The sequence below is a fragment of the Furipterus horrens genome, unplaced genomic scaffold (genome assembly GCF_987537825.1).
Source record: "Furipterus horrens unplaced genomic scaffold, mFurHor1.1.pri manual_scaffold_8, whole genome shotgun sequence".
Classification (NCBI taxonomy): Eukaryota; Metazoa; Chordata; class Mammalia; order Chiroptera; family Furipteridae; genus Furipterus; species Furipterus horrens.
The window spans coordinates 83873394-83898294 of NW_028327178.1; the positions used below are offsets into that span (position 1 = coordinate 83873394).

Consider the following 24901-nt stretch of genomic DNA (forward strand, 5'->3'; position numbering starts at 1 on the left):
CATTATTCCATTTTAAAATTAGATTTTAAAAGATTGCAGCTCAATCCTTGGCTGAATGTGTCTTGAATCACTTTCTCTGGGAGAAGCCAAATGATATATCATGAGGGAATCTAAGGAAACGACTGAAGAGAGCCATGTGGCAAGGAACTGAGATTTCCAGTCAAAGCCAGGAAGGAACTGAGACCTTCCCATAGCCACGTGCGTAAGTGCAGAAGCACATTCTTCAGCCCCACTTGAACTCAGAAGACTGGAGTCCTGGCCAACAGCTTGACTGTGATGTCATGATAGATCCTAAGCCAGAACAACACAGACAAGCTGCCCACAGACTCCTAATCCTCAGAAACTTTGAGATAACATTAAAAAGTATATAACAAAATATTATGAATACTGTTAAAAATAAGTGTTATATTGGAAACAAATCTGAGTATGTAAATAATTAATTTGTAATTAATAATTAAAAATACAAAACAATGCTTAAAACCAGTAGAAAAATGCATACAAGTTATAACCAGGTAATTCATAGTTGAGGAAACCATATTGAACAATGGGAATAGATACTGAACTTCATTAGTTAATCAGAGAAATGGCAAAGCAACAGTGAGATACTATTTTTACCCATAAAATAGGCCAAGCTTAATAAGTCCAATAAAGAAATGATGATGGAAGTTTAAATTGATCCTATGTTAGAGACCAATTAAGAATTATACTGTGCAATGTAAAAATCTCAATTTTAGGGTATTTCATGGCTAGAAAACTTAACTCTTTGCACATGTGTATAAGGAAACATGAACATTCTAATTGCAAGTCTGATTATGTCTTTCTCTGTTAAAACCTTTCCATTCCCTCTGCCTGCCCTCGTTACTTTCAAGATGTAGTACAAATTTGAACATTTAGTCTCAACTAAACTGTACCTTCTACCAATCCAAACTAAAATGATTTTGAACTACATGAAGATTCCAGCATGAACCCCTTGTGCTTATCTTAACCAACTTCTATTCATCCTTTGAAAACCAGTTCCTATTTGGGACTTACTATACTATACTAATAAACTTCTGGATATGGTTAAGAAGATTTACACACATGCTTCTTTCAAAACTGCATGTAATGGTGTATGAGACAAGAGAGATGAACTAAAGAAGGAGATATTCAATTTGCCAGCAGTTGATAGCAAATACAGGACTCGATAGGCTGTCTCATCTTTCATCTCTCCAGCAGACAAAAATTCTCAAATTAAAAAGAAAGTTTCATAATAAATATAAAACCAATAGTTTAGTTGTAAGACACTTTGTAAGATCTTGGAAAGACTTAAGATGATAAACCCTCTTATCTAGACAAAAAGGCTTTTAGAAAATTTAACAGCATGATCACAAAGAAACCTAACTCCAAAATAGCTCTAAAAAAGAGGTCACATAAAGAATTGTGGGATTTTGTTGTTATTGTTGTTGTATGGAGTCGACTATAATCTCATACATAGAAAGGCCAAAATAATTTTTAGGGAATTATGACACCCCGATCTGTAAGTAGCATAGACTGTACAAAATGAAGACAAACTTCTGGGTCCCCAATTTGCACCAAGTAAGAAGCTAGATGAGAAAGCTACTCAATTGGAAAATGTGTGGCACTTCTTTCGGTAAAGGAAAGCCTCTCAGAGGCAAAGCAAAAATCCTAGCGGGCCTATTCAAACACTCAAAGAGGAATGTCAAGACTTAAGGATAGCAATAGACTAAAGAGTTATTCTCATTAAGCAGATCAGAACTCTAGTCAAGGGCTCTTGCCAGCTCCTGGGATCAGGAAACCTGACAACATGTACTCCATGTAAATTGCTAAGTACCAGTGTCTCCCATGTGATGTTTGTTCCTCTTCTTTTTGAATGACACTGACTACTCTAGTTATCTTGTCATTATCTCAAAATCATGCATTGGAAATATGGGAAGCAGATAATGTACCTTTTTAGAGGCCTATACATCAAGAGAAGCCATACTCAAGAAGCCCTATCTACATCTGGCTTAGATGCAGATTTCGATACATCGTCCCTGTATGTGATGCCATAATTGAATGAGACTCTTTGGCAGTGCTGTGTTGGGGCTAGCTCATACCAGCTTCCCATGCCAACTGTGTGCATCATTTCCCAGCTTATACTCTGTGGTATCATATTAGTAGCTCAGAATTATGCATGCTGGTCATATTTATACCACAGAAATAAGCAAATGCTCCAAAACTAGGGCTCTTTGTTATTTTCCTTAGAAAGTTGGTTGTCTTTCGGTGGTCTTAGGAGATAAGTGTGTCTTTCATAAGAAGAATCTAAATAATTGTGCTGGGGGAGAGGACTGTACTACCTTTAAAATGACCCCAAATTCTTTGTAGTTCCTCCCTTTGACAAGTGGAATCCATTTCCTTACCTTTTGAATCTGGGCTGGCTTAATGACTTGTTTAAGCAACAAAATAATGTGGAAGTACATTGCATGACTTCTGACTAAGGGTCTTAGTAGGCTTTGCCACTTCCTTTTATCCTTTTTTAACATGCTGCTGCCATATGAGTAAGCCTAGGCAGGCCTACTGGGTGGGGATATCATGAGGATCAAGGATCTGCTGTCCAGATGAGTCCCCTTATCCCAACTGACCAGAGCTGGACAAGTGTCCCTAGGAAGGGTCAAAATAAAAATAACCCAGCTGAGCCTAGCTCACATTGGTAACCAACAATATCATGAACAAATTAAGTTATTATACTTCTGAGCTAGAAAATTTTAATAGTTTATTATGCAGTAATAGATATCTGATAAAGGAATGATTTGTTATGTAGAAATGTGACAGGAAGTGATTTAAATTTCAACATTGAGCCATACATTTCATGGTATTGATATCTAGGATGCTTGCCCAAATTGTATTAACAGTTGAATAGAACAGGATCAAAGTCTAATCCTTGTAAATCACCTTGAGAAATCCCTTCCAGATTGACATCTGTTCATTAATGGGCAACTTTTGGATACGATCATCCATTTCTTTCTAACCCATCAAGTAGTATATCACTTAGTACATGTTTTTCTGTAACTGTTAATATAGAGTATTTGCATTGGTTTATTTTGTTTCTGTTTTTATTTAATCAGGACTATTAAATTGTACCATCTAATAAGATTTTACTAAGCCTTTACAATGTGTTTTGACATAATTTTTGTTTCTGAAAACTTTAAATGAATAGTTTTGGAACTATGTAACTGGAGAGCTATTCAGAGTCTGTGTGTCTGTGTAGTAACATTGTCATGATTAAATCACTAATTTATGTGCACAATCCCTGCATGTATCTGAGCAAAACTACATCAGTCCCAGATGTACCTCAGAGCTTAATTTGGCTGACTTTCCTAAACTTGACAAAATAACACTAGGAGAATTATTTAAGTCTATTACATCTAAGACTTCTAAAGTCCTCTGAAAGTTAAGTCAAACCTTCCACTTTAGTTCATCACAAGAGAGAGCCAAGGGGCCAATGTGAGCTCTGAGCTCTAACTATTAATCTTTTAGATTTAAGTGCATTGATTTATATATCTGGACTAAAATTTTTAATCTCATGCCCAATAAGCAGGAAGCCAGATGTGTACATGTTTTCCAGAATCACATGCAAGGTGCGAAATTCACATTTAGCATGGGTGACTATTTATGGGAGCACCTGCTTCAAATTCACCAGTATTTCTGAATTCCCTACTGTTATTAATTTTATTTTTTATGCCTTTGCTGTTTTGATTTAGATTCTAGTTGTACTCATGACTTAAAAGAAACTGAAAATATTCTCATGCCTATGTTTTCTTCTTTCATTCTCTCTGCTTTGGGAATCTATTAGAAACAGGTGGCATGTAGAGAATGATTCAGATTAAATTTGGATTTCACTATTTCTTATTGAGCAATTATTATTTTTGCATCTTCACAGTAATATTCTTTGTTCAGAGGTCATACAATTTTTATTACCAGTATTCTGGATTCAGAAAATGCTCAAATATTAAGTGTATAGTTCTACAATTTTTGACAAGTGCGCACAGGCATGTAACCATCTTCCAAATAAAGATGTAGAATATTTGTCTGAGAAATAATTGATGAAATCCAAAAAAAAAAAAATGTAGAATATGTAGAATATTATTATCACTACAAAAAATTCTCTTCTGTAGCTTTCTAGTTAATTCTCCCAAACCCAAGATAGCCACTATCTTGATTTCTATTACCATAGGGTAATTTTGCTTTGTCTTTAATTTTACATAAAGTGTATCATACAGTATATACCCCTTTGTGTCTGGCTTATTTTACTCAATAGCATAATTTTTTAGGTTTAACTATATTTGTGATTTGTGTCAATAAATAGTTGTTTTTACTGCTGGGCAGCAATTATGCTAAGTAAAATAAACCAGTTACAGGATGGTTAAATACTGGATGATTTGACTTATGCAAGACCTAAATGTCAAACTCATAGAAGCAGGGAATAGGATGGTGATTACCAGGGGCTGGGAGACAGGAAAAGGAAGAGTTGTTTAATTGGTCTACAATTTCAGTTATGCAAAATAAGTAAGTTCTAAGGATTTGCTGTATAGCATAGTGACATAGTCAACAATATTGTATTGTGCACTTAAAGTTTTAAGAGGATATATCATATGTTAATATTTATTATAACAACACATCAGAGAAGGAAAACTCTGATTCCAAAAAACCTCCGCTGCCTTGCGGCATACCTCTTCAGGGGAAAGGCTAAGGGAGTAAACCCTGACAGAAAATCTGGAGCCGGAGTCCCTAAGGCGGTTTGACGTTGTAGTCAACACCGGCAACTCCTGCGGCGCACCTGAAGCCAAGCTGTATTGACTCCGTCTTTCCCTTGGATCCTTCAGCTGCGAAGAGAGGGGGTGTCTGCTGCATGGGCAACAGCAGACCCTCCATATCACCCTGCCCAGGCTCTGTAGCTTCAGCTTCACTGGAGAGGACACTCCAGCGTCATCGCAAGATGTCGATTTAACACGGGAGGAGACAGATACCGTGTCACTCACGAGTCGGACTGCACAGCCATTCTCGGCGGTGCAGAGACTCTTAAGAAGCTACACCATCGTCTCTCGAGACGGACGGCTGCCGACGACGATTATAACAACACAAAACTCAGAAAAAACAACAACAAGGGGACACAGGAAGGTTTGGGAGGTGATGGATATTTCTCTGGCCTTGATTATGGTGATGGTTTCATGGGTCTATACATATGCCCAAACTTATCAAATTGTATACACTAAACACTTGCATTTTTATGTTAATAATGCCTTAATAAAATTGTTTTTAAAAACTCTACCTTACTTGACCATTGACATATGATAGGTCTAATGTTTGATGTAGCCAGAAGACCAGGAGAAGAGATTATTTTATATTATATGGAAATGGCTATTGTATAATACAAGGGACTTTTATAACTGTCCTTTAGGGAAGAAATAATAGATTAACACTTGCAACAAGAAGACCCTGAGCAAGAAGAACATACCTATGTCCAGGGACAGATATTTTATTTTATTTTTTATTTTTTTCTCTTCACCCAAGGACATGCTTATTGATTTTGGAGAGAGGGAAAGGGAGGGAGAGAGAGAGGGAGAGAAAGATAGACATGAGTGTGCTTTGGCCAGGATCAACCCCATGACTTTTTGGTTTATGAGACAGTGTTCCAACCAAATGAGCCAGGGACAGGGACTGGGACAAATATTTTATAAGTTAGCGCTACCTTTATACTCCCCTAATGCCCTTCGACATGCCCCCTACCTACCAGAAATGTTTAATTCAGTATCTGTATCCACAGTTTTGTATTATCCCCAATATTTGCCATTAAGATTTCAACTGTCCTTCAATGAACACCTTCAGCCATTGCAAAGAGTTAGGTAATCTAATACATTAATTCTTGATAAAATAATAATGTAAATTGGGATTTATTACTATTTCCAGTTAAGATATTAATGTTTTGTTGAGAATAATGTGATGATATTGGTTAATCTAGCAAATTCTCTTTAACAGTGGATCTTAGAAATCATGATTAACAAGTAATGCTACATACTTGATGAGGTGATATTTTCAATACCTCCAAGTGGTTCTAACAGGTTTAATTCATCTGTGTGGAAGCTATTCCTGGCTGACAAAATAATTCTGATACAACGACCAATGTCATTTATTACTGTAACTTTTGTGAATGTTTGGCTTATACCTAGTATGTAGGTGAAAGCCAAATAAACTGACTTGTAAGCCAGCAAATAGTAGAGACTATTTTAATATCTTACTGTCTATTATATTATTCTACTTATAATGCTAACTTATATTATAATTTTTTCAAGAGGATTCTTTCTGATCCTGTCTGCAAAATTGCTAATGGAGGATACCATTAATAAGATAAAATATCTCCTACTTAACTATCTTTGCAGGCAATACCTGCTAACCGATTTGGATAAGTAGAATAAACAGATGATTACATAGACTATTCCAGAATAAATAATAGCATAAAACTTATTCACCTTCTTTTTAAAATTTATCACATTAAATGAGGCCCAAATTATATCACAATATTAAAGTGAATTTAAAGGATATTTTTGACAAGACTGGCTAGCAGTTAATCAAACCCATTTCCTCTTCTTCCTGAGTACACAATTAGACTACATTTCCTGCCTCCTTTGTAGTTAAATGTGATCATGTGACTGAGAACTAGCCAATAGAATATGAGTAAAGGTAATATGTGCCACTTCCAGGTCAAGCAATACAAATATGTCACTTGAGGAGAACAAAGAACAGGATGGAAGGAATCTGAGTTCCTGTGTGATTATTATGAGAAAACAATATGAGTAAAATCTTTGGAAAACTCAATAAGAACATATTCACCAAAAATAAAAATTAAAAAAAGACCTCTGCCAAATTAAGTGAGGAAGACATATCTACAAACTAAAAATGAAACACAGAATCTAGATGGAATTGATATTCTGATTGCTTCAAAGGTGTCTTTATTTTCTCATTTGATTTAAATTAAGCAATTGAAACTAGAAATCATAGTTGAAGTTGCAAAACAAAATCCAGAATAACTCCAATCATCCAACAATATACTTACAGTCCTTGGCCTAGATAAAAAGATCAGTAGAGGAAAGCATATACCTATGTTTTCAGTTAAAATAAAATGTTAATTTACAAAGGTACCTTTTATTCATTTTAGTTTTGAACTTTTTGTTGCTACTTCAATTGTCCAGTCAACTACTGGTCCAATTATATAGAAATAAAATTACAGTATGTAGAAAGTACTCTGTAGTATTAACACAGAAAACAAAATGGTGGAGAAAACCAGTGGGTTATGAACATTGATATAGTTAGTTTAATCAGAGAAGCTCTTTCTAAAGAGTTAGCATTAAATCAAAGGACTGGAGTTTGGGTAAGTGATAGCACTGGCAAAAGTCAGCTGAAAGTCTAGACACACAGAATAGCCTGAACAAAGTGGGGAAGAACTCAGGTCAAGTTGCAGCGACTTTAAAGAGAAGTAAGCAGAGGCCATAGCAGTAAGAGAGTTGCCATCATGGGACATTTGGATTTTACTATAAATGTAATGAGAAGTCATTGCAGACCTTTAAGCAATGGGAAACTGTATGCTATTTTTAAGTTTTCAACAGATGGCTTTGGGTATTTTCTAAAGAATACAGTGAGAAGACAAAGTGAAATGGGAATTTTTTTAGAGGATTTTATAGTAATCTAGAAAACTGAAAATGGTGTCTTGGTCCAGGGTCATAAAAGTGGTGATTAAACCAGTGAGTGCATCAAAATGAATATAGAGATGAAGTTCATTGGACACAGATCGAATGTGACACCAAGAAAGAGGGGCTGACCAAGGGGGAAAAACTTAAGTATTGGTGAGGATGTGGAGAAAATGGAACCCTTTGTTGATGGGGGTGCAAAATCATGTTGATGCTATAATAAACAGTATGGAGGTTCCTCAACATTTAAAAATAGAAGAAGCATATGATCCAACAATCCCAGTTCTGGGCATTTAACTGAAATAATTGAAATCAGGGTCTCAAAGAGACATTTGTCTACTTAGGTTCACAACATTATTCACAATAACCAAAATATGTGCAAACAACCTCAGGAATTTAGTTCTAACTTTATCTTTAAAATATCTGCAAGGCATTGAAGTGGAAATTATAAGCAATCGTTCAACATATGAGTGTAGATCCATGAATAAATTGATGGCACTTAAAGCCTCAAAAGAATATTATGAAGAAAAAACATATTTTTTCCCAAAATAAATTTAAAGAGATTAATGTAGAAAGAGTATAAACAGTGTTATATATGGATGTTTACATAGCATTAACATAATGAAACTAAACCATGAATTTGTGGCAGTTTATCACACACTTGTGAAGTTAATATTGCCCACTCATGAAGATTCATTATATAGTTCAGGTATCATTTTACAACAAGGTTAATATTTTTCCTTGAGACTTTCTTGGATGAAGGAGAAAACAAAAATTAAATTTTTCCAAAATTCTGATGGAAACAAATATCGAATAATTGTTCAAATATATTCTGGAGACTTTTTAGTTAAAACTTATTTTACTGTTTTTGTTAAAAGATTTTGTTCTTGTTTGAGCGGGCTTTATTTTGTCTGATCCCACATAGAAAAATAAAAGGGTAGGATAGAGCAGATATTTATTAAGTTACAAACATGTGCTAATCATTGTGTATATGATAGAGTTCTCTGCTTTCACACACAAAAAGTAATTCTAATAGTTATTTTTATTTTACACACTTAAAAATAATTGTTTGGAGAAGACAATTTAATAGCTGCAACTTCAATGAGGAATAAGTAAATTTAAGACACCAATAAATAAATTTTGACCTCCTTCTAGAAATGCATCAAGGTTAGATAACAGTGGTGCAGATGCACAAACTTCTGCACTTCTTAAAATATAAGGAAAGTATCAATGCAAGACATGAAAAATATTATCACTTTAGAATAAAGGAGTAACCTGCCCCTGATTATCTTGTACAATCTCCTGCAGAGATGAGAAATATGTATTTTTTCATGTCTATCTAATGTTAAATTGATTGCAAAAATGCTCTTGGCAATCTGAACCAAAAGGAGTAGAAAATTCCATCTTAAAACTCATATGTTACCCACCTGCTTAATTTCCAAATATTTTTCAGATGGATTGGGAATGAGATAAGAATGGGAGTAGACATTTTTTTTAACCTGAAAAGTCTTGCTGTTTAAATAGCATCTGAATTCCTTACCCCCCCAGATATCTAATATTGATCAGATGGTTTGTATCCAACAGTTGTGATGTGCATAGATAATTGTTTCTGGAGAGTATTCTGAGGTCTATAGAAAACACTGTGCTCACAAACTCAATCCAAGCATTACAAGGCAGGCGCTATAAAAGATGAGGCCTCAAGATCATTACCTTTAGATTCCATCATTATTGGTGCTCAAAGAAATCTTGGATATTATTTTATTCAACCCACACTTTGAATATATGAAGTACTCTGGCCCAAGCACTATAAAACATTGGCTGAATGAAAGAAAAGAAGGAAGGGAGAAAAAAGAGGGTGGGAGGGAGGAAAGGAATGGAGGGAGGGAGAGAAGGAGGGAGGTAGGAAAGGAAGGAAGGAAGGAAGGAAGGAAGGAAGGAAGGAAGGAAGGAAGGAAATGAAACATTTCTATATTAGATCAATCTTGTAAAAAAAAATGTGTCTGTTTTCTGTCACACCCAGAAACATGGATGGGTCCCAGAACATAACGAAGGACGGGTAGGTCATCAAGCACACTGCTCATTTCCTGGCAAGGTTAGAAGTGGTCTTACAGAGGACAGAGGTCAGCTGCTTTAAGAATTGGCATTTGCCATGCGCATATGGAATGATGTGACTTAGGCACCTGGTGCATGTAACAGGACACATGTGATTTGGGGAACAACAGATAACATCGCACCATGGAAGCACACACAGCCTTGGTGGGGACAACAGAATCTGAGGTCAAACAAGTCTATAAATCTGATCAGAAAGAGTCCTTGCATGTCAGTGTAAAAGTAATGAGGAGTTCCTGGAAATGTGTGAAAATAACCAAATTTGAATGTGAGAAACAGGACATCTATAGAAGAGCCTGAAACCTTAAAGAATAGTTGGGAGATCTTTTCATAAACTCAGGTAGAGTGGATAACTAGTGAATAAAGCAGAAGTGTTTTGATAGAGATAAGGAGATACATACATATTTTGGGAGGTGCTTGGTTGGTAGAATGAATTAATTTAACATTATTTGGTGAGGAAAAAAGTTTAATTATTGATTCAAGTTTTTCCTCTCTGGGGACCAAGTTAGACAATGTTTCCTGCCTCTGTAACATTTAAGTGAGACCATATTTTTGAGTTCTCATTAATGGAAAATGATAGAAACAATGGATGCTACCTCTAGAGGATACGGCTCTTCCATATCTTCCTTCTCTTTTTGCTAGTTGAAGTCCAGTGATAATGAGTCCCTAAGGGATAGAAGAACCATGATATATAAAACCTTTGATCCTTGAATCAATAAGTAGGAGATGCTGATGAGAAAAACCTATATTGCACTATTATATGAGCAAGAAATAAAGTTCTATTAAATCTGGCTTGAGAGACAGGGTAAATTTCATAAGATATTAAGGTAGGGTAACAGAGTTGGGTTGAGGGGGTTAAATAAGCAAAAAACATTACTTAAGTTTTGGGCAGTTTGATGGTCATTTACAATAAAGACCCAAGTCTTTACAACAGCTGATGTGGACTTGCAGGCTGTGACTTGTATTGCCTCTCTGACTTTCCCTTTTGTCCTCCTGGCAATTCATACTGAACTGGCAATACTGACCCAGGCTCACACCTACCACACAACCTTTGCATAGCATCTCTCCTAACTTGAATGCTTCTTTCAGATATGCAAGGCCTAACTCCTACACCTCCTTCAGCATTTTGCTTGTCTAAACCTTCAAAACAAGGCCTACACTGATAACTCTATTGAAAGCTGTTAGTCCCACACTCTTCCCAGGTACTCCTGATCACTTTACCATAGGGTGAAATGTTTTCCACAGTGCTTACCAGCTTATAGCATAACATTTATTTTGTGCATTATTTATTCTCTCTCTCTCAAACACACACACACAATGTTGTAAACTTCATGAGGACAAAGATCTTTGTTTCAGCATAGAGTATAACTCAATAATTCTTTTTTTTTAATAAATAAGGGAATGGACAAGGTAGGGCATATTGCTGAGGGTATTCAGAAGGCATTTGAAAATATGGATCTGAAACAAGAACAATGATCTATGCTAGTGAGTCAGGAATCCATCTATCATACTGAGACAATGACAATGGATAAGTCATTCAGTTGGACTATGGAGATTGAAACTAAGATAAAGGCCAAGAAAAACATTTTAGATTTCACAACATTGAGATTGTGAAAAGGAACCAGGCATGGAAACAAAATAAGTCAGAGGGGCAGGAGGAAAACTGGAAGATACATGGTATAGTAGATATGAGGTGAAGAATTTCAACAGTGTCAAACATGATGAAGTGAAGATTTAGTGTTGCCTTGCAGATTTGGGTTTCAGAGGAAAGTACTCCTCCTAACACAGCCATAGACCATTCAGGATGCTAGGGAGCTTAAAATTGTGAATTTTGGAGCATAATCACTTGGAAAGAAAGTAGGGAAGGAAAGAAGGAAGAAAAAGAAGTAACATACAGACAACATAGCCAAAGTCTAAATGGAACATCATAAATGGTTTTTGTATTAATTCTTCTTCTTTAAAAAGTCTTTGCTTTGTTCTCTTTCTTCAAATAATACAGTCATAGGCATAAGCCTATGACCGCATTACCTGAGTGATTGTCTGTACGTATAAGCCTCACTTAATCCTCTCTGCAGTGCTGCCTCCTGAGACTCAATGGTTTGGCTGAACTAAATGACTGGGTTGGTGAAGATTGGGGTGGTCTGTGGGCTTCACTTTAAAACTGGTTTCTCTTTTCTATCCTAATGGCTTGGACCCAAAGGGCCCAAAGGTCTGAGGGGAAAAACCTAAAATATTTCCCTCAGCCCAAACTAAGTATAATGGGCAAAAGGGTTTTGGACAGGTCAGATGTGCCTGGGACACCTTCCTCCAAAGAAGCCCTTTTTTTTTTCCCTAATGTGGGACATTGAAAAATTAATCCCTGTCTTTTGTCATCTAGTAGTTATGGAGTGAATGATTTCTTTTTAACCCTTTTGCCAAATCTGTTGCCCACCCTTTTGCCAAATCTGTTGCCCCTAGAATACAACAAGGATGCCAGCCTGTTAAACCAAGCACACCATTGTCCGGGGACAGTCAACTGACCTGGAGTCTGCACAATCCTTCCCCATGTGGGAAGGCCACCCTCACCCCCACACTCCCACTCTTATTAGGGATTTCTGGACCCAAGGGTAGGTAGGACGATGGCCATGTCCAGCTTGAAGAAGCTAGAGGAGCTTGAGACCTTCGCCCATTGTCCTTTATAAGATTATAAAAGGTCTTAATATCTGAGAGGGAGGGATTGTTATTTTTTATTATTAAAATAATTGATTAATCATTTATTTATTTAAAAAAAGAAGAAGAATATATGAAAGGGTGAAGTGGGAGAGCTTGTATGTATGAACCATGGGCATGGATTCAGGGGGGGGATTGCTGAGGGTGGGGGGGTGCTGGGTGGAGGGTAGCAAAGGGGAAAAATTGGAACTATTGTAACAATATAATCAATAAAATATACTTAAGAAAAGACTTATAAAGCGCTGGAAAGAATTTTAAAAAATAGAATGAATATGTATGTATATATATCAAGTGAAATAAACATATGTTAGTAATTTCAGTAATAAAAGCTATACTAAAGTTCTGGTTCAAGGTCAAAATTTAAATGGATATAATCTAAACATAAAATTAAAATTTCCTAAGCAGTCATAATTCAAATATCTATTGAATTTGTTATACTGTATTAAATACTCACAGGTTCATTCATAAATAAAGGAGTATATTCATCACATAGTCCTAATTCCTATATGCTATATTCATGGATATATCATTATATTATCTATAGTTCCCTGGACAAACTGAGGATATGAGCCATGATTATATTTTGTTCATACTGTGGTTTGAATAGCCTCCTCTAAGGATGCTAATTTAAACATAATAGTTTTTATTTTATTTTTATTTAAGTAAAGTTGGTATACAGTATATTTGTTATATTAATTTCATGTGTATAATATAATGATTCAACATTTCTATACCTTGCAATGTGTCACCCTACTAATTCTAGTAATCACCTGTCACTTGCAAACTTATCAAAATATTGACTATATTCCCCTTCATCCTTTCCACCAGTCCTTCCTCATTCTTCCCCTCTGGCAACCACCCTTTTGGTCTCGGTTTCTTCTATTTTGTTTTGGGGGATTTTATCTCTGTTTCTTTTGTTTTGTTTTTAGATTCCACTTATAAGTGAAACCATTTGGTATTTGTCTTTTTCTGTTTCACTTATTCCATTTAGCCTAATACCCTCTAGGTCATCCATGTGGTTGCAAGTGGCAAGATTTTATTCTTTATAGTGCTATGTAATATTCCATTGTACAGGTATATGTATACATACCCTATCTTTTTTATCCATTAATCTATTGATGGACACCATATCTTGGCCATTGTAAATAATGTTGCAATAAAAATAGGGGTGCACATACCTCTTCAAATTAGAGCTTTCATTTTCTTTGAATAAATACCCAAAAGTGGAATTGCTGTGTTGTATGATAGATCTACTTTTAGTTTTTTAAGGACTCTCCATACTGTTTTCCATATAGTGGCTTCACCAATTTGCAGTTCCACCACCAGTGCACATGGATTTCTGTTTCTTCATATCCTCACTAACATATGTCATTTGACTTTGATAAAAGTCATTCTCACTGGTGTGAGGTGGTATCTCATTGTGGTTTTGATTTGCATTTTCCTGATGAGTAATGATGTTGAGCATCTTTTCATTTGTTTGTTGCCCATTTGTATGTCTTTTTTGGAGAAGTTTTTTTTATGTTCTCTGCCCATTTTTTTGATCAGATTGTTTATTATTTTTTATTGAGTTGTATGAGTGCCTTATATATTTCAGATAGGAACTCCTTATTTAATATATCATATCCAAATATGTTCTCCCATTCAGTAGGCTACCTTTTTGTTTTTTGATGGTTTTCTTCACTGTGCAGAAGATTTTTAGTTTGATGAAGTCACATTTGTTTATTTTTGCTTTTATTTCTCATTCTTGAGGAGATATATCCAAAAAGATATTACTCAAGATGATGTCAAACAATATATTACTTATATTTTCTTCTAGAAGTTTTATGGATTAAGACCTTACATTTAGGACATTAATCCATTTTTAGTTTATTTTCATATATGTTATAAGAGAGTGATCCAGTTTCAGTTTTTTGCATGTATCTGTCCAGTTTTTGCAACACCACTTGTTGAAGAGACTGTCACTCCTCAATTGTATATTCTTACTTCCTTTAGTGTAGATAAGTTAATCATATAAGAGAGGGCTTATTTCTGGGCTCTCTATTGTGCTTGATTCACCAATGTTTAGTTTTTGTGCCAGTACCATACTGTCTTGATTATTATAGCTTTGTAGTATAGTTTGAAATCAGGAAGCATGATACCTTCAACTTTGTTCTTCTTCCTCAAGATTGCTTTGGCTATTTGTGGTCTTTTGTAGTTTTATATACATTTTAGAATTTGTTCTTTTTCCGAGAGGAATGTCATTGATATTTTCATAGGGATTGCACTGAATCTATAGATTTCTTTGGAAACTATGGTCATTTTAATGATATTGACCTTTTCAATTCATGGTTATGGTATATCCTCTCAATTTTTGTGTCCTCTTCAATTTCTTTCTTCAATGCCTTACAGCTTTTAGAGTATTGGTTTTTTACCTCCTTGGTTAAATTTATTCTTAGGTATTTAATTCTTTCTGATGCTGTGAATGGGATTGTTTTCTTAATTTATTCTTCTGCTTTTCATTATTAGTATATAGCAATACAGTGAATTTCTGTATATTAATTTTGTATCCTGCTATTATACCGAATTTATTAATTATATTGTTTTTGAGATGGATTCTTTAGTGTTTTCTACATATATAGCATCATGTCATCTGGAAATGAGAGTTTTATTTTTTTTCTTTCCAATTTGGAGGCTTTCATTTTTTTTCTTTCTTTCTTTCTTTCTTTCTTTCTTTCTTTCTTTCTTTCTTTCTTTCTTTCTTTCTTTTCTGTTCTGATTGCTGTGACCAAGACTTCTAATACCATATTGAATAATAGTTGAAAATAGGCATCCTTGTCTCATACCTGATCTTTGAGAACAAGCTTTCACTTTTCATTATTGAGCATGATGTTAATGTGGTCTTGTCATATATAGTCATTATCAAGTTAAGATAAGTTCCTTCTATACCCACTTGGTTGAAAGGCTTTATTGTTAATATATAGATGTTGAATATTGTCAAAGGTTTTTTCTGCATTTATTAAGATAATCATATAATTTTTATTTTTGGTTTTGTTGATATGATGAATTACATCCTTTTGCAGGTACTGAACCACACCTGCATTCTTGGTATAAATTTCACTTGATCATGGTATGTAATCCTCTTAATGTACTGTTGAATTAGGCTTGCTAGTACTTTGTTCAGAATTTTGGCATCTATGTTTAGCAAGGATATTGGCCTGTGATTCTCTCTTCTTTTTTGTAGTCTTTTTTTCCCCTGGTTTTGGTAAAAGGGTAATTCTGACCTCATAGAATAAGTTTGAAAACCTTACTTTCTTTTCAATACTTTGTAATAGTTTGAGAAAAGAATAGATACTAATTCTTATTTAAATGTTTGGTAGAATTCATGTGTGAAACTATCTGGTTCTGGGCTTTTGTTTGTTGGGAGTTTTTTTTATTACTGCTTCAATTTCATTGTTAGTAATTGGTCTGTTCAGATTCTTTGTTTCTCCTGGTTTAGTCTTGGGAGGTTGTATGTTTCTAGATATTTATCCATTTCTTCTAGGTTGTACAATTGATTGGCATATACAGTTCATAGTATTTTTAATGATCTTTTGTATTTCTGTGGTGTTAGTTATAATTTCTTTCACTTCTGATTTTATGTATTTGTCTTCTCTCTTTTTCTCTTTGATCACTTTTGCTAAAGAGTTGTAAATTTTATTTATCATTTCAAACAACCACATCTTTGTTTCACTGATATTTTTAATTGCTTTCCTCTTTCCTATTTCATGTATTTCTGCTCTGATCTTTATTATCTACTTTCTAGTTACTTTGGGTCTCATTTGTTCCCTTTTTCTGGTTCCTTTAGGTGTAAATTTAGATCACTTATTTGGAACTTTTCCTGCTTCTTGAGGTAAGCTGCACAGCTATACACATTCCTCTTATAATTGCTTTTGCTGCAGCTCATAAATTTTGTAAAGTTGTGTTTTCATTTTCATTTGTCTCAAGGTAGATTTTTATTTTCTGTCTGACTTACTCTTTGATCAATAGGCTGTTAGAAGGATGTTGTTTAATATTCATGTATGTGGGTTTTTTTTTGTTTTGTTTTGTTTTGTTTTTTGTTGCCAGTTTTCTTTCTGTAGTGTGTTTCTAGTTTCATGCCACTGTGGTCAGAAAATATGCTCCATACAATTACAATCTTCTTGAATTTATTGAGGTCTGTTTTATGGCCTTGTATGTGATCTATCCTGGAAAATGTTTCATGTGCACTTGATAAAAATGTGTAGTCTGGGGTTTTTGGATGAGATGCTCTATGAATGTTTATTAAGTAAAACTGGTCTAATGTGGCATTTAAGGCCATTATTCCCTTATTAATTTTCTGTCTGGATGATCTATCAATTAAGGTAAGTAGAGTATTCAGTCCCCATTAGTATTGTATTAATATTAATTTCTGCTTTTATGTTCATTAATATTTGCTTTGTGTACTGGGTGCTCCTATGTTGGGTGCATAAATATTTACATCTATTATATCCTCTTCTTGAATTAACCCCTTTAAAATTATGTACTTTTAATGTAGTTTTTAAAACTTTTTATATTCTTTGTTTTAAAGTTTATTTTTTTCTAATATAAGTATTACTACCCCACTTTTTAAATTTCTATTTGAAGTAACACCATTTTCCATCCCTTCACTTTTTGTCTGTATGCCCTTTGATCTAAAGTTAGTCTCTTGTAAGCAGCACATAGATGGGTCATTTTTTATTCATTCTGCCACCTTATATATTTTCAATGGAGCATTTAGTTCATTTATACTTAAAGTAATTATTAATAGGTATGTGCTTATTGCCATTTTGTTAACTTTTTAAATTGTTTTGATGTTCTTCTCTTGATCTCTTTACTTTTGATCGTTGTTTTACTTCAGTGGTTTGAATGAATTCCTTTCTCTTCATTTTTTGTCTATTTTTGTAGATTTTTGGTTTAGAGTTACCATGAGGTTCACATATATCCATCTATATTTATAGCAGTATATTTTAAGCTGGTAGGCATTTAAGGAAATCACAAGCTAAAAGCACTAATTTTACTCCCCCATTAACTTTTTGTTTTAAATCTTTTTGTTTTGAGTATCCGCTGATCATTTATTGTCATAATAGTTAATTTAGCTATTTTCTCTCAACCTTCATATTAATTTTTAAGTGGTTGATACACTATAATTATCATGTATTTCCTTTAGCAGTAATTTTTTTTTTTTTTTTTTGCAGAGCCAGGTGAGACTTTATTTTGGGGAAAAAGGAAAACACTTGATTTGGCTTCTAGTCAGGGACATGGGGAAAAGGCAGTAAACTCCCCCACCCCAAGGGCGAGCTGAGGACTGGGTGGGGCTGAGCTTCAGGTGGGCCTCCTGTGCCCTCCACCCCCCTGCGCAGCAGCTCGGAGGACCTCCCGTCAGCAGCAGTCATTCACTTGGGCAGGACATCAGATGACTCAGACACCAGCTTCCCATCGCGGGTCTCAATCTTCTTCACAACCACCATCTTGGAGGAGCTGGAGCTGGTGCGGCTGAAGGAGCCAGAGCTCCCGCCAGAGCCCAAGCTGGCCTGGAAGCCCATGCCGTAGTTGAAGTTGCTATAAACTGGGCTCAGTGCACCTGAGTAGCTGCTGGTGGTCTTGGTATGGATACTCATGTTCTGCATCCCAGACTCCAGCCAGCTCTCCTCGCCCTCCAGCAGCTTGCGGTAGGTGGCGATCTCCACGTCCAGGGCCAGCTTGACGTTCATGAGCTCCTGGTATTCACGCAGCTGCCGGGCCATGTCCTGCTTCGCGGTTCTCAGAGCAGCTTCCAGCTCAGCCACCTTGGCCTGAGCATCCTTGACGGCCAGCTCACCACGCTGCTCGGCGTCAGCGATGGAGGCCTCCAGGGCAGCCCTCTGGCCTTTGAGGCCATCAATCTCAGCCTGGATGCGGCTGATGCTCCGATTCATCTCAGAAATCTCCGTCTTGGTGCAACGCAGGTCATCCCCATGCTTCCCAGCCAATGTCTGCAGCTCTTCATACTTGATCTGGTACATGGTCTCAGCCTCAGCCCAGCTGCGGTTGGCGATCTCCTCGTACTGGGCCTTGACCTCGGCAATGATGCTGTCCAGGTCCAGGGAGCGGCTGTTGTCCATGGACAGCACCACGGACGTGTCGGAGATCTGGGACTGCAGCTCACGAATCTCCTCATACAGCTGCCTGTAGAAGTTGATCTCATTGGTCAGTCCTTCCAGGCGGGACTCCAGCTCTACCTTGTTCATGTAAGCTACATCCACATCCTTCTTGATGAGGACAAATTCATTCTCCATCTCTGTGTGCTTGTTGATCTCATCCTCATACTTATTCTTCAAGTCCTCCACCATGCCCTGCATGTTGCCAAACTCCACCTCCAATCTCAGTTTCTCCTGGGACAGTGTTTCCAGCTGCCGCCTAAGGTTGTTGATGTAGTTCTCGAACATATTGTCCATGTTACTGCGAGTCGTCTTCTGCTGCTGCAGAAGAGTCCAAGCAGTGATATTTTTTGATTCTTCTGTTTTCTTATTTCTGGCTATGGCTTTTTCTTTTCTGCATAAAGAGACTTTTTAACATTTTTTATAAGGCTGACTTAGTGACTGTAAGCTCCTTTAGTTTTTGCTTTTTTGGTTTTTACTCTTTCAATTCTGAATAATAACCCTGCAGGTTATAGCATTCTAGGTTGTGTAGTCCCTCTCTTTTAGCACTTTAAATATTTCCTGCCACCCCAATCTGGCCTGTAAAGTTGCTATCAAGAAATTAGCTGATAACTTCATGAAATTTCACTTGTACATGAACTTTTTCATTTTTGATGCCTTTAAATTTTTCACTTCATTGTTAACTTTTGTCATTTTAATTACAACATGTCTTGGTGTGGGTCTCTTTCAGTTTATCTTGTTTGGAAATCTTTGTGCTTTCCAGACCTGGATGTCTGTTTACATCCCCAGATTTAAATTTTTTTTTTATCTATTATTTCTTCAAATGTTCTTTCTGCTCCTTTCTCTCTTTCTTCTCCTTCTGGAATACCTACAATGCAAATGTTAGGACTCTGGATGTTATCCCAGAGATCTCTTATATTATCCTAATTTTTAAAAATTTACTTTCTTTTTGCTGTTCTGAGTGGGTGATCTCCACTATCCTGTCTTGCAGTTCACTTAACCATTCTTTTGTATTAACTAATCTGTTATCAATAATGGTTCCTTCTAATGTATGTTTTACTTCAGTTATTGTACTCTTCACATCTGATTGGTTCTTTATTACATTTTCTAACTCTTTGTTGAAGTGTTCTCTGAGTTCCTCTATTCTACTCTCAAGTTTATTGAGAACATCTGTATGACTGTTTCTTTGAATTCTTTATCAGACAAATTACTTCTCTATTTCATTAGTATTTTCCTGTGGATACTTTTCTTGTTCCTTCACCTGAGGTATATTCTTGTGTCTCCCTGTTTTGATTGATGTTCTATGTTTGTTACTATGAGGTGGATGGAATAGCTATCTCTCCCAGTCTTGAAAAAGTGGTCTCATTGTAGACTGCGCATCAAATAGTTTTGGGAGACTAGTTTAGTTGGGGCAGGCATATTTGATGCCTAGTGTGTCACCTGGCCTGAAGGAGTGGTTTCCAGATGGGGCAGCCTAACACGTGTGCTTCCTTGCCCCTCTAATCTGGGTCAGGTTGCTTGGCATAGATGGGGTGTTTGGTGCACACTTGGTGCACCCTGTTGCTTCAACTACTCTATTGTCAGGGCAGGGTCTAGGTGTGGTTGCTCTGCATGCTTGTGTCTTAAGTGCTACTAGCTCCACCCTTCTTCTGGGTAAGGCAGCCTTGTGTGAGAGCACAGCAGTAGTTTGTTAGCTCCATACCCTCTCTAACCAGTCAGCCCTGGGCACATACATAGCAGTATCCCATTCACTCCATTTGGAGCAGCTATGTGTGTGGGTACCTCGACATTTGTTTAGCTTTGCACTCTCTCCAAGTAAGTGCATGAAGCAGCACCCTACCATACATGGTGGATCATTCTCTGAGTGAAGGGGCCATTTATACACATTCTGTAGTGGTCTCCTGTTTCTGCTGGATCTAGCTCCAGGAGGGGTGTCTGGGGATGACCAGTAGGTGACCAAAAAACCTGTATGAAGCTCCCACCTGATATCCACATGCAAGGGAAATGTACACAATGACACTCAGGACAAAGAAGGTTGCCTGGGATAAAGAGGGACATTGCATAATAATAGAGCGATCAATTTTCCAAAACTACATAACAATTTTATACATACATGCACCTACCAATCGAGCTTGGGCCAAAAATTGATGGATATGAAAGGATAAATAGACAAATCTACAATGATGACTGAATAACTGGATGGTACTGTATTTATTAAAGGAATTAAATTTGTAGTTTTAAATCTGCTAAAACAAAACAAAACAAAACTCTCCAGGTCCAAATAGATAGATTGATGAATTCTCCCCAAGACTTAAGAAAGAAATAATATCAACTATATATTTTTTTCCCAAAAATGGAAGAAAATGGAATGTTTTTTGAATTATTCTAGAGGTCAATGTTACTCTAATACCAAAATCAGACAGAGCATTACAAGGAAAGAACACTCTAGGCCATTATCTCACATGAGGATTTCACAAAAATTCACAACAAATATTAACAAATCAAAGTGAGTAATATGTAAGTACATCAACAACATCTCAGGAATGTAAGGCTGGTTCAGCATTCAAAATTCAATCATTGAAATTCACCATGTTAAAAGAAAACATATGATCATATTCATTCATGCAGAAAAAGCTGTCAACAAAATCTTTCATTCCTGATATAGACTCATATATTAACAATAATAACTCTTTGTGAGAAAACTCCTTTAATAAAGGATATCTACACAAAACCCACAACTAACATGCTATTTATTGGTGAGAGACTAAATTCTTTCTCCTGAACCTTACAACAAGGTAAGGATGTCTTCCCCCACCATTCCTTTTCAACATCATACTGAAAGTTCTAACTAATAAAGCCAAAAATAAATAAATAAATAAAGAGTTATACATTAGAAAGGAAGAAATAAGTCTATCTCTATTTAGATATAATATGATTGATATTTTCAAAAGTTCAAAAGAGTCACAAAATATTCTTCAAACTATTAAGTGTGTTTTACATGGTCTCAGAATACAAGGTAAAACCTACAAAAGTCAACTACATTACTATACATCACATGAAAAATTTAAATCTGAAAAGAATGTTAATAATAACAATGTAAAACTAGACTACTTAGTATAAATCTAAATCTAAGACCTATATATAGAAACCTACAAAACACAAATGAAAGAATACCTAAGTAAATAATGAGCCATACTGTGTTAATAGGTTAAGACTCAGTATTAAGATGTTATTTATCCCATTTGATCTATATATCCAATAATACAGTCCCAACCAAAATTCCAGCAAATGTTTTTATAAATATCAACAAGCTGACTTTAAAGTTCATATGAAAAGTCAAATAAAACTGAAGAGCCAAATCAATTCTGAAGGAAAATGATGAAATATAGAGGCTAACATATAGTGGGGAACTAAACATCGAAGACCAGCTCAGTTTATCTTGACTGCATATTAGAGAAAAGATTCAAATGTGGATTGCTAAACAAAGAAAAAATGGTGGAAAGTAGTAATGCCGATTCATCAGCATCAGGTCTGTACTATAAGAAATGTTAAAGGAAGTCCTTTGGGCAAAAGGAAAATGAGATCATATGGAAATATGGATCTACCCAAGGGAATGAAGAGCATTATAAATAGTAACTATGTGGAAAACATATATTTTTCTTATTATTTAAATCTCTTTAAATATATTGACTGTTTAAACAAAAATAATATGTATTGCAGGGTTTATAACAAATGAATAAGTAAAATTTGTGATAATAGCATAAAGCTTGGGAGGTGAGAAAAAGAATTAAACTATCAGAAGTTCTTATACTATACCTGAAGTAGTATAAAATTATTTAAAGATAAAGTTATCTTACTATAAACTCTAAAGCAATCTAAATTTAAAAATAAAGAAAAAACAGAGTTATGGCTAATGAGGCAACAAATAAGATTAAAATACGATTACATTTATATAAAATTCTAGAAAATGCCAACTAAAGTATAGAGACAAAAATCAGATTAGCGGTTCCTTTGCAGGGAGATAGAAATGGAGGAATTACAAAGGGACACAAGGAAACTTTTAGGGATTATGGGTAGGTCCACTGTTTTGAATGTGGAGTAGTTTCGTGGATGTATTTTTAAAAATGGAAGTCAAATACTGGAGTGGTTTAGAAAGTGAAAATATGTGTTTTTAACCATAAAACACAAGTGCTTGTAATAAATCTCTATTGCTAGTACCAAATAGCTGCCTTTGCAACTCTTCACTCTGAGTGACTATTGAGGGGCCCTTTCTCATGCTTAGTAGAACAAAACCAGGTTCCAAGATAATATTCTAATAAGGTTTCTAAAAATCTAAATACAGCCAGTTTAGTTTGTAACTCTCTCAGATGAGAATTAATGTTTTGGCCATAGCTACTTGAAGTTTGCACAAGGCCAAAGACCTGCCAGGCTATGTTTGGAGGAAGCTTTGTGGTTTTCTAAATATAGGCACTAATAAGGGATTATCAACTGGATTTTTCATGGAAATATACAATAAAAAGGACGAAAGAAGATAATATAAAGACAGATATGCAATCTTCATAGAGCTACAGGGAAGAAAATAACAAATTCAGCTCAGTTAAAAAGAAAAACAAAAAGGAAAAAAGATGGTTAATTTTCCAAAGGCTGTTAACAGCTGTTTCATTAAACAGAAGCAGAATTCAAAACTTTTAGCTTTTGAGTGATGTGGATGTGCAAATGTGGATGTCATGTGGGTACATTTTGCAAAGAAAACAGGTGGTAGTACAGAACTCCTGAGATTTGAGAATAATACAGGAAGAATCAAATGGGTCCCTATTTCTATAATTATAAAAGAAAAACACACCACCACCCACCCCAAAGACAGGCATCCTGATGTATTCAGGATGGTTCCACTCAAAAATCTTTATGCTACAAGTCACTTAACCTTTCTGAGTCTCTGTCTCTTTGTGTATAAAATAAAATATTGATCTAGTTCAAGAATTTTCAGTGACAGCAATGGGAAGACACAGATATGCATGGTATGAATTAAGCTGTCCAGATGATTATGGAAACCACTGGAGCAGCTGGTTTCTGATATACATTTCATCAGTAGTCTGCTACAGATCTATTTTATCCTTAACATTGTGATCATTCACTCTTCACTTGTTATAAGAGCTTTCTGGGTATTACAATAATACCATATTGTTAGTAACTCCTTACTCTAATTCACACCACATTGAGTTCCTTGATCATAGTTTCCTTTATTTCATCTACTTCTTTAAAAGCTTAATTATCTCTGACTGGTGTGGCTTAGTGGATTGGGCATCATTCTGCAAATGAAAAGATCGCTGGTTTGATCCCTAGTCAGGGTATATTCCTGGATTGCAGGCCAGGTCCCTGGTTGGAGGCATGTGAGAAGTAACTGATCAATGATTCTCTCCCTCTCTTCCATGCCCTCTCTCTAAACATAAATAAATAAAATCATTTATAATATCCCTAATTAACTTCCATTTTAGTTGCTATCACAGCAAGACTAGACCTCTCACCAGGTTTAGCCTATTCTGGTTGCCAAATCCACAATCTGAACTTCCTAAACATTCTTCATTTTGGGAGATCACCTACTTATTGACTGTCCAGGAAGATCCTCTGCCTTCATAATTACAAAGACCCTCCAAAAAAAAGTATGTTAAAAAAAAACTCATATAAAATCCTAATGAAACAAATTTCCTATGAAGTAGAAAACAGACTTGACTATAATTTCAAAACCAGCCTATACTATTCCCAAATAACTATCTCTTTACCTTACACATAGACAAAAACAGATATTCTACAGACTCCACAATTTTCAAAAACAATGAATGAGAAGAAAGTTGGGAAATAAAAGTGTAGAGGCAGAAAGCCATCAGACAAACCCAAACCCTCCATCTGTGTGTTTACATCAACATTTTCTCTTAATAGCTTTTTAGGCTGTTAACCAGGAGTTAAAGTCATCTATACGGTGTATATAGAGTCTATATTTTTTCTTTCTAATACACACACACACATGAGAGAGAGAGAGAGAGAATATAGATATACTGTATAGAGTGTACCTCACTTCTCCTTTATGCCTCTTGGCATTAGAATTCATGCTATTACAACTGACTAAATTGTCATACACTGATAGAGAAGTATGATAAACAAAGGCCTAGACAATATGTACCTTGAATACACAAAACCTGAACCATAGATTCC

The 24901-nt window shown here is 35.5% G+C and overlaps 1 pseudogene; it reads right to left on the reverse strand.

The window, feature by feature from the left end:
• Nucleotides 1-17776: 17776 nt before the first annotated feature.
• On the reverse strand, nt 17777-20538 carry LOC150003246 (keratin, type II cytoskeletal 8 pseudogene; annotated as a pseudogene).
• Between the last annotated feature and the right edge of the window lie 4363 nt (nt 20539-24901).